General features: G+C 45.7%; 1 pseudogene; it reads left to right on the forward strand.

Moving 5' to 3' along the window:
* The window catches only part of LOC102500311 (non-histone chromosomal protein HMG-14 pseudogene), a 128,708-nt pseudogene that overhangs the window by 33,101 nt on the left and 88,621 nt on the right, over positions 1–6,986 (forward strand).

Here is a 6,986-nt window from a genome sequence, read left to right on the forward strand (position 1 = left end):
AAGGCCCCTTACTCTCGCATCTACAGATAGGGATAAATAGGGCTTAATAGGGCTGTCATGAAGATGAAATAAATGACACAATCTGAGTAATAAAGTAGAAACTAGGTAGTCCCTTTGTTCAAGTGCCTTGAGTGTTTGCTAAAAGTATGGCGTGTGTTTGGGCAAATGCACCACCCAGGCCACAGTTTGCTCCTGTCTAAAATGGGGAAGATTGTATTTCTACTTACCTAGGACAGTTGTAAAGTACAGTAGACAGAGAAGACACTTATACACAACTGTTGCCAGATTTGCTGAGATGAAGGAGCCAACTTATGTGAACGCTGATCACATGACCAGCAAAACACAGAGAAACGGGACAGTGGTGTTTCTGTATTGCCTCTCTGTGGCTTTTCCAGCACATTCACGAAATCAGCAGTAATGTGTGTAGAAACAAGATGGCCCAGAGAAAACGATGGCCAGACACGCTGAGGCAAACCCATCATACCCTGAGCCCCGGGGTCCTTCCTGGGGAAAGAGAATGATGGCCAAGGTGATGAACACGGTGATGGCCAAGGACCCAGTGCAGGATCTCTGTGTTCCAGCCCTGCAGACCTATGACTCAAAGAAAGCACATGGCAGGTGGAACCATCCTTCAGACCAGCCCTGTTCTTCCTCATCAGACACAGGGCAGGGGTGTTTCCTCTCTACCAACGCCATGTCATAGCTCACCCATGAGCACGAATGCAGAGTGCTAGCAAATGCCCATGGTTGGTCTACCCAAAAAACTTACTCTTATCAGAAACATCCTGGAGAAAACCAAAAGCTAACACAGCACAGTGATGTCTACCTCCCGTGTGACCTCGTGAGGCAGTTCCGTTGCGGTACTGTGTGACTCGCACCAGACTTCACGCCCTCCCCTCGGGGTTGTCCCTGCATTCCACGCTGGAGGAAGACAAGCAGGCAGTTCCTGCAGGTACTCCTGCACTTCATTCTTTGACATCTTGGATTTCTGCGTTTGCTCAGCTGGCGTGTTTTGATGAGGGAGTCAGAGAGAGGCATTAATACCAGGAGCTCCTTTGACCTTTAACCAGCCTGTGCAGCCAGGACCTCTGTTCCTCAGAGGCTGGCATCATTCTCAGCATTCTCTCGTCTGGCCAGTTTAGGAAACCAGAGTTCAGAACTTTCATCTGTTCAGAGCTACACGTCAGGAAGTGGGAGAAACCACCCGTAACCCCAGACGGACTACATCACAGATTCAGGCCCTTTCACGATCCTTTGAAACTCACCTATCCACGTCTCGAATGTTCGAGCTTTAATAAGAGTTCATATTTATTGGGTCCTCACTACGATGCTCACTGTGTATATTGCAGCTTCTCAGAAATCTCGTGAGGGAGGACTTATACAATACTATGCCAATGACAACACAGAGAAGGGAGTTGCACCCCGAGCAGAGGTAAGTAACTTCTTAGGTGACACAGTTCAGAGGTGGGACAGTTAGCCAGCAAGGAAGTCAACGGCTTTCGGATTCCAGCCTGTCGTAGAACATCTTGCATCCAGGGCCCTTGTGTCTCTCCACTGGAGGCTCCTCCAGTCCTAGTGCAAGGAAGTCAACGGCTTTCAGATTCCAGCCTGTCGCAGAACATCTTGCATCCAGGGCCATTTTGTCTCTCCACTGGAGGCTCCTCCAGTCCTAGGAAGCATGTTAGTGTGAGGGTAGCATCCCCCCACAAGCTCCAAAAAGAGGGAAAAAGTGGACGGAGCAGTCCAGGCTGAGTGGGGCAGTCCCCTGGTGGTGCACCTGGCTAGGGAGAGGAGACAGCTGCTGGCCAGGGCTTTTTCATCATGGGCAGCGTCAGTGGGGGCCCTCTCACACAGGGGCTATACGAACTCCCTTTTCAGTGATTTCTATCCCAAATCTTTTTGGTCTAGACAGCATCAGTGGGGGCCCTCTCACACAGGGGCTATATGAACTCCCTTTTCTTTGATTTCTATCCCAAATCTTTTTGGTCTAGACACAAGTGGACAAACTGAAACAATTATCTAGATTTCTCTGCCCTGGATTCTCAATACTTCATGCAAAAACCTCAGTCTGTTACTGAGGGTAACATATCTGCCCTGGGAAAATGAAGTAGGAGTCCATTCTTTTAAAATATGAGCTCCAAAGAGCAAACTCTAAATCCCCACTTCTTGCATTCCTCTCTGCAAGGTGTGAGACCAGAGTGCCCTATTTCTTTAACTTGTTTATGACTCCCTCATCTTGTATGGGTTGGCATTACTGGCTGAATAAAATTCCCAGATGGACTTCGCTTCTTTCTTCTTTACCGTTCCTCAAGCCAGAGAGTGACAGTGCAAATTGCATGTGAGCAGCGATTGGAAGGATCCTCATTTCATGCAATTTAGAAACAGAGACAGCCTGAATGGCTCGCTGATTTAATTACAGGATGCAGAAGTGGGTGAGATGCGGCCAGTCCTGACAGCTGACGGAGGCTCGACTGTATACCCTTGTTTTCGTCTCCTGAAATCATCCAGACAAATTTCAGGGGGAAACTGTGATGTGACAACAGTAAACAGACACTTTTCTTTAACTGCCAGGGTAAATTACCAGGTAATTTTGGTGAAAACTTGTGTCAATATAACATGATCTCTCTTCCTGTCTGCCTTTCCCTCTTTTTTCCTTTTCCTCTGTCTTACATTCTTTCAAGACTGTCTAGAGAAAAAGAGAGGAGCAGAATACTCCTTTTTTGTCAAGTATTTTCTGAAAATGCAATGCCCGGGCCACGTGGTGTGTCTGAGCAGGAGTTCAGTGTTCAGTGGAGGCCTCTGAGGAGTGACCATCAAGCCAGAGGGTGTGTGCCCTGGCCTCCCTGGTATCCCTGGTGCATGCCACCACCAACTTTCCCCCTTGGGGATGCAATTGAGGGTGGAAGCTTTGGAAACTGTCTTCTCTGGCCTTTGATTTGGCTTCTATCCGAGAAGTTCTTTTCTAGTAGACTGAAGACCTGATTTTAGACTAGAAGACAAAAGAATAAAACCTTATTCCACCTGAGAAAGAATAAACTCTTCTCTCCGCACACTACTCCCCACTCCTCCAACCTGTGCAATGCCCAGACCACACGCTTATGCCGGGACTGCAGCCAGTTCTTCTCCATGCAGGGCTTGGTCAGCAACCTTGGTGCCAAGGCAGCACCTCAATGGCTCTTCTATGTGAGCATTTATCTAGCCAGGAACCAGGAGGACGTTGCTCCAGGATAACCCAGGGATCCATGACTCCATGGGCACAGGGGTCCTTGCCTAGTGTTACCGATGCTACCAGACAACAAGCGCCAGACGAACTGGCAGAGGGGTTTCCAGTGCAGATCTCAAAAGCAGCTGTCCCTACTTCGTGCTGCACTGTATTTGCAGACTTCGAGTATAGCTGACTGGCCACTTACTTCCCCTTAAACTTGAGCACACTACCTGCCCCCTCCGCTCAAGCACAGGGTTCGCTTCGGCTTCTACCTGTGGGTCTGTCTGCCCATGCCCTCTGTAAGGCAGCTGTGTCTCTTCCTTCCTGCCAGGCTGCTCTGGTGACATCATCATGTCACACTCGTATTGACCACTTGGCCTGCTCTAGTCCCTTTACAGGGATGAGGCTGCTCCTGAGTGGCACTGTCACAGGGGTAGGGGACATCTACAGCACCCCACTAGTGCTCTCTCTCCTGTTTGATGAACCCCATTATCCTTATTCTTCCAGCCAAGGCACAGGGCTGCCACCCTCTCAGAGGCCGCCTTAAGCTCAACCTGCAGTACTTAATGACAGCAGCAATCACCAGCTCTCTTTCTCTTTCTTCTTTCTTTCTTTCCTTCTTTCCTTCTCTTTCTTTCTTTCTTTCTTTCTTTCTTTCTTTCTTTCTTTCTTTCTTTCTTTCTTTCTTTCTTTCCTTCTTTCCTTCTTTCCTTCTTTCCTTCTTTCCTTCTTTCCTTCTTTCCTTCTTTCCTTCTTTCTTTCTTTCTTTCTTTCTTTCTTTCTTTCTTTCTTTCTTTCTTCTTTCTTTCTTTCTTTTTTTTGAGAGATTTTTGCTATAGTGTATGTGAACTTGCCAGAGAGACAGAAAGCAAGAGATCACCTCCACTCCCAGGGGGGATGACCACATCTCAATCCATTTTCCTCCATTCTCCTCTCAGGATTTTGGGTATGCATGCACATGCGCCTGTTGGGAGTTTTAAGCCACCAGGTCTGGGATTCAAACTGCAGTTGACTACATGGAAGTCCAGCAATGTAACCATTATGCCATCACTGGTCCTTCTATTTTTTTAAAGAGATTTTTGCTATAGGGTATATGTGCTTGCCAGAGAGACAGAGACAGAAAGTGAGAAATCACCCCTCAGAAGGCATGGCCACACCACAATCCCTACTTCTTCATTTTCTTCTCAGGATTTTGGGCACGCACTCATGTATGCCTGGCATAAGTTTTAAGCCACCCAGTTCAGGACTTGAACCTTAGTTGACTATATGGAGTCCAGCAATGTAACCATCATGACATCTGCTGGTCCCACCAGCTCCATTTCTTGTTCTTATAATGTGACATAGATATTATCACAGCTAGTCCCATTGTGTGGGTAAGGAAACTGAGATTCAAAAAGCTTAGAATTTGCCTAAATTTACAGTTCAGCAGTAACTAACAAACACACATTAAGTGCCTGCCTGAGTTATACAGTGGGATAAGTTCTTCATAATATATTATCTCATTTAGTTTTTTAGCATTATTTTTTAGTTGATATTTTCTATTTTTTTAGAATTATTTCATTATATTTACTATTATTCGTATTATTTTTAAATTTGCTACAGGGCTTGTGCTCTCATCAGAGAGAGACAGAACGAGAGAGAGAAAGTGAGAAAGCAAGGAGCGAGGACCGAAGCTCAACCCTCATTCAACCATGTGCGAGCCCAGTGCCTTAGCCACATGCCATCTGCTGGTCCCAGTCTTTGAACAGTCTTAAAGGCACTGGTTTAACCCCATTTTACAGACGAGGAAGCTAAGCCTGAGAGACATAACGGTAGAATCGGGCATGTCCTTTGTGACCTCAGCATGGATCTGTCCACCTGGCTCTGCAGGACATCTTAAATACTATGACAAAATAGTCGGAAACTGGCAGCTACTGCTATTGTCATTTTAAACAGTGGCACAAACTTGGGGGGAAATTTCACCTTCTTGCCAGTCTAGCCTCTAAGGCTTGGTCTTACTTACAAGGCATCTGTCTAGATACTGAGGGAGTCTGACCTCCCACAGTTCTCAGGGATGGGAATCCTGTAATGGGCGTATTGTACATGCGGTTCAGAAGTAAAAGTGGTAGGCGGCAGTAAAATGGAAATAAGTAGCATAGTCATTTGCCTCATCTCATACCTATTTAATTATCCTAGCTGATATAAATGTATGGTTAAAAACACAGCTTTGACTTATTCGCATTTGCATCCTCATCTCCTAGTTCAGCCAGCTTTTTCTCCCCTAAGTAACTCTTCCATACTTCAGTGCTTTAGAAATAGCCTTATCCAAGATAACGACATGAAAATAAGAAGTAATGTGAACTCAATTGCACATAATAGGGCTGTGATTCCATGGAGAGATGCCTAAGTGCTTTGCTAATGCCATGAGAAATTCAACATGGAATTCCAGGCTCGAGTTACCATGAGGAAGGCTCAGGTTGGTTTGTGTGGGGTATGAGATGAGCTGACATTCCTGCAGGATATCTGCTGTCAATGGGCACTTCTAGACAACAAACAAATGGGGAAGTGGGGGCTACCAGCCAGCTATCCCTTAGAGGATGTTAGGAGGCACTGTTCCTCACATAGCCCTGCATGCTTCATTATTCTCATCCTGCCCTACAAGATTCACCTCCAGGTACCTTTCTGATATAAAACATGTTCAATGGTGATTGATATTTCTAAACCTTAAGTATACAATGTTACTTCCAATATGAGTTATTTGCCAAGACTTTTATTAGTGATCAGAAATCATAAGCTAGGCATCCACACACCTTAACAGGACTTGTTCTGATTATTAAGAGTTCTCTTTTTCTGCCGCAATCATACCCAACCATACTGAATGACTGTTGTATGCAAGCTGCCAAGCTCAGCTACAGTGAGCAAGTGAGTATTCCCTATAAGGCTGAGGGTGCTGCAAGAGGCTCACTGTGAGTGCTCTGAAGGCTGCTGACCCTGGGTTTGTTGGTCTCTGGCGGCCGAGGTGCTGTTGCTAGGTGGTAGAGCCAGCTGATTTTGAGAGGAGCAAAGAGGCTCCTCTCAGAGCTCTTGATATACAGAAGCCACCTGAGTCTCAGGTGGAAGAAAAAAGGCAATAATAAATATAGTAGCAATAATTTATATTTCATAGTTTATAAAGTGTTTTCACCTACAGGATTTCATGTAGCTCTTAGAAAACTCTGTGAACTGTAAAGACAGCACCTTGGAGCACATAACCTAGACTCACATTTCTTAACCAGGGATCCCCAAATCACTTGAAAGTCCAAGTAAAATTCATGGTGGTGTCATGCAGAATTCAAGGGCCTGGCATTGGAGGATGGCCTGTGAGCCTTCTCATCTTGACTCAACTACGTTGGCCATGCCATCGTGGATGAGTTATTTATCCTTCCTGGCTCAGGTTCCTCATCTTCAAAATTAGAATCCAAGTGAGACTTTTCCTGAGTGTTGTTCCGATTATCAAATGAGTTATTACTGAGGCAGACAGTAAGTACTATGTCAATTAGCTATCACGATGCATTTTTTCTGCAGAGCATGTATTTTTTATTTGATTATTGGAGTTGTATTAAGTCCTCCTTGTCCCCCTCAAAAAAAGAGACTGATCTGGGACCAGCAGATGGCATAATGATTACATTGCTGGATTCCCACATAGTCAGCTGCAGTTCAAGTCCTGAACCTGACAACTTAAATCTCACACCAGGTGCATGTGTGTGTGTGCCCAACATCCTGAGAAGAGAATGGAGAAGAGAGGGTGGCACAGCCATCCCCC

The sequence above is a fragment of the Tupaia chinensis genome, unplaced genomic scaffold, assembly GCF_000334495.1.
Source record: "Tupaia chinensis unplaced genomic scaffold, TupChi_1.0 Scaffold000377_1, whole genome shotgun sequence".
NCBI lineage: Eukaryota > Metazoa > Chordata > Mammalia > Scandentia > Tupaiidae > Tupaia > Tupaia belangeri.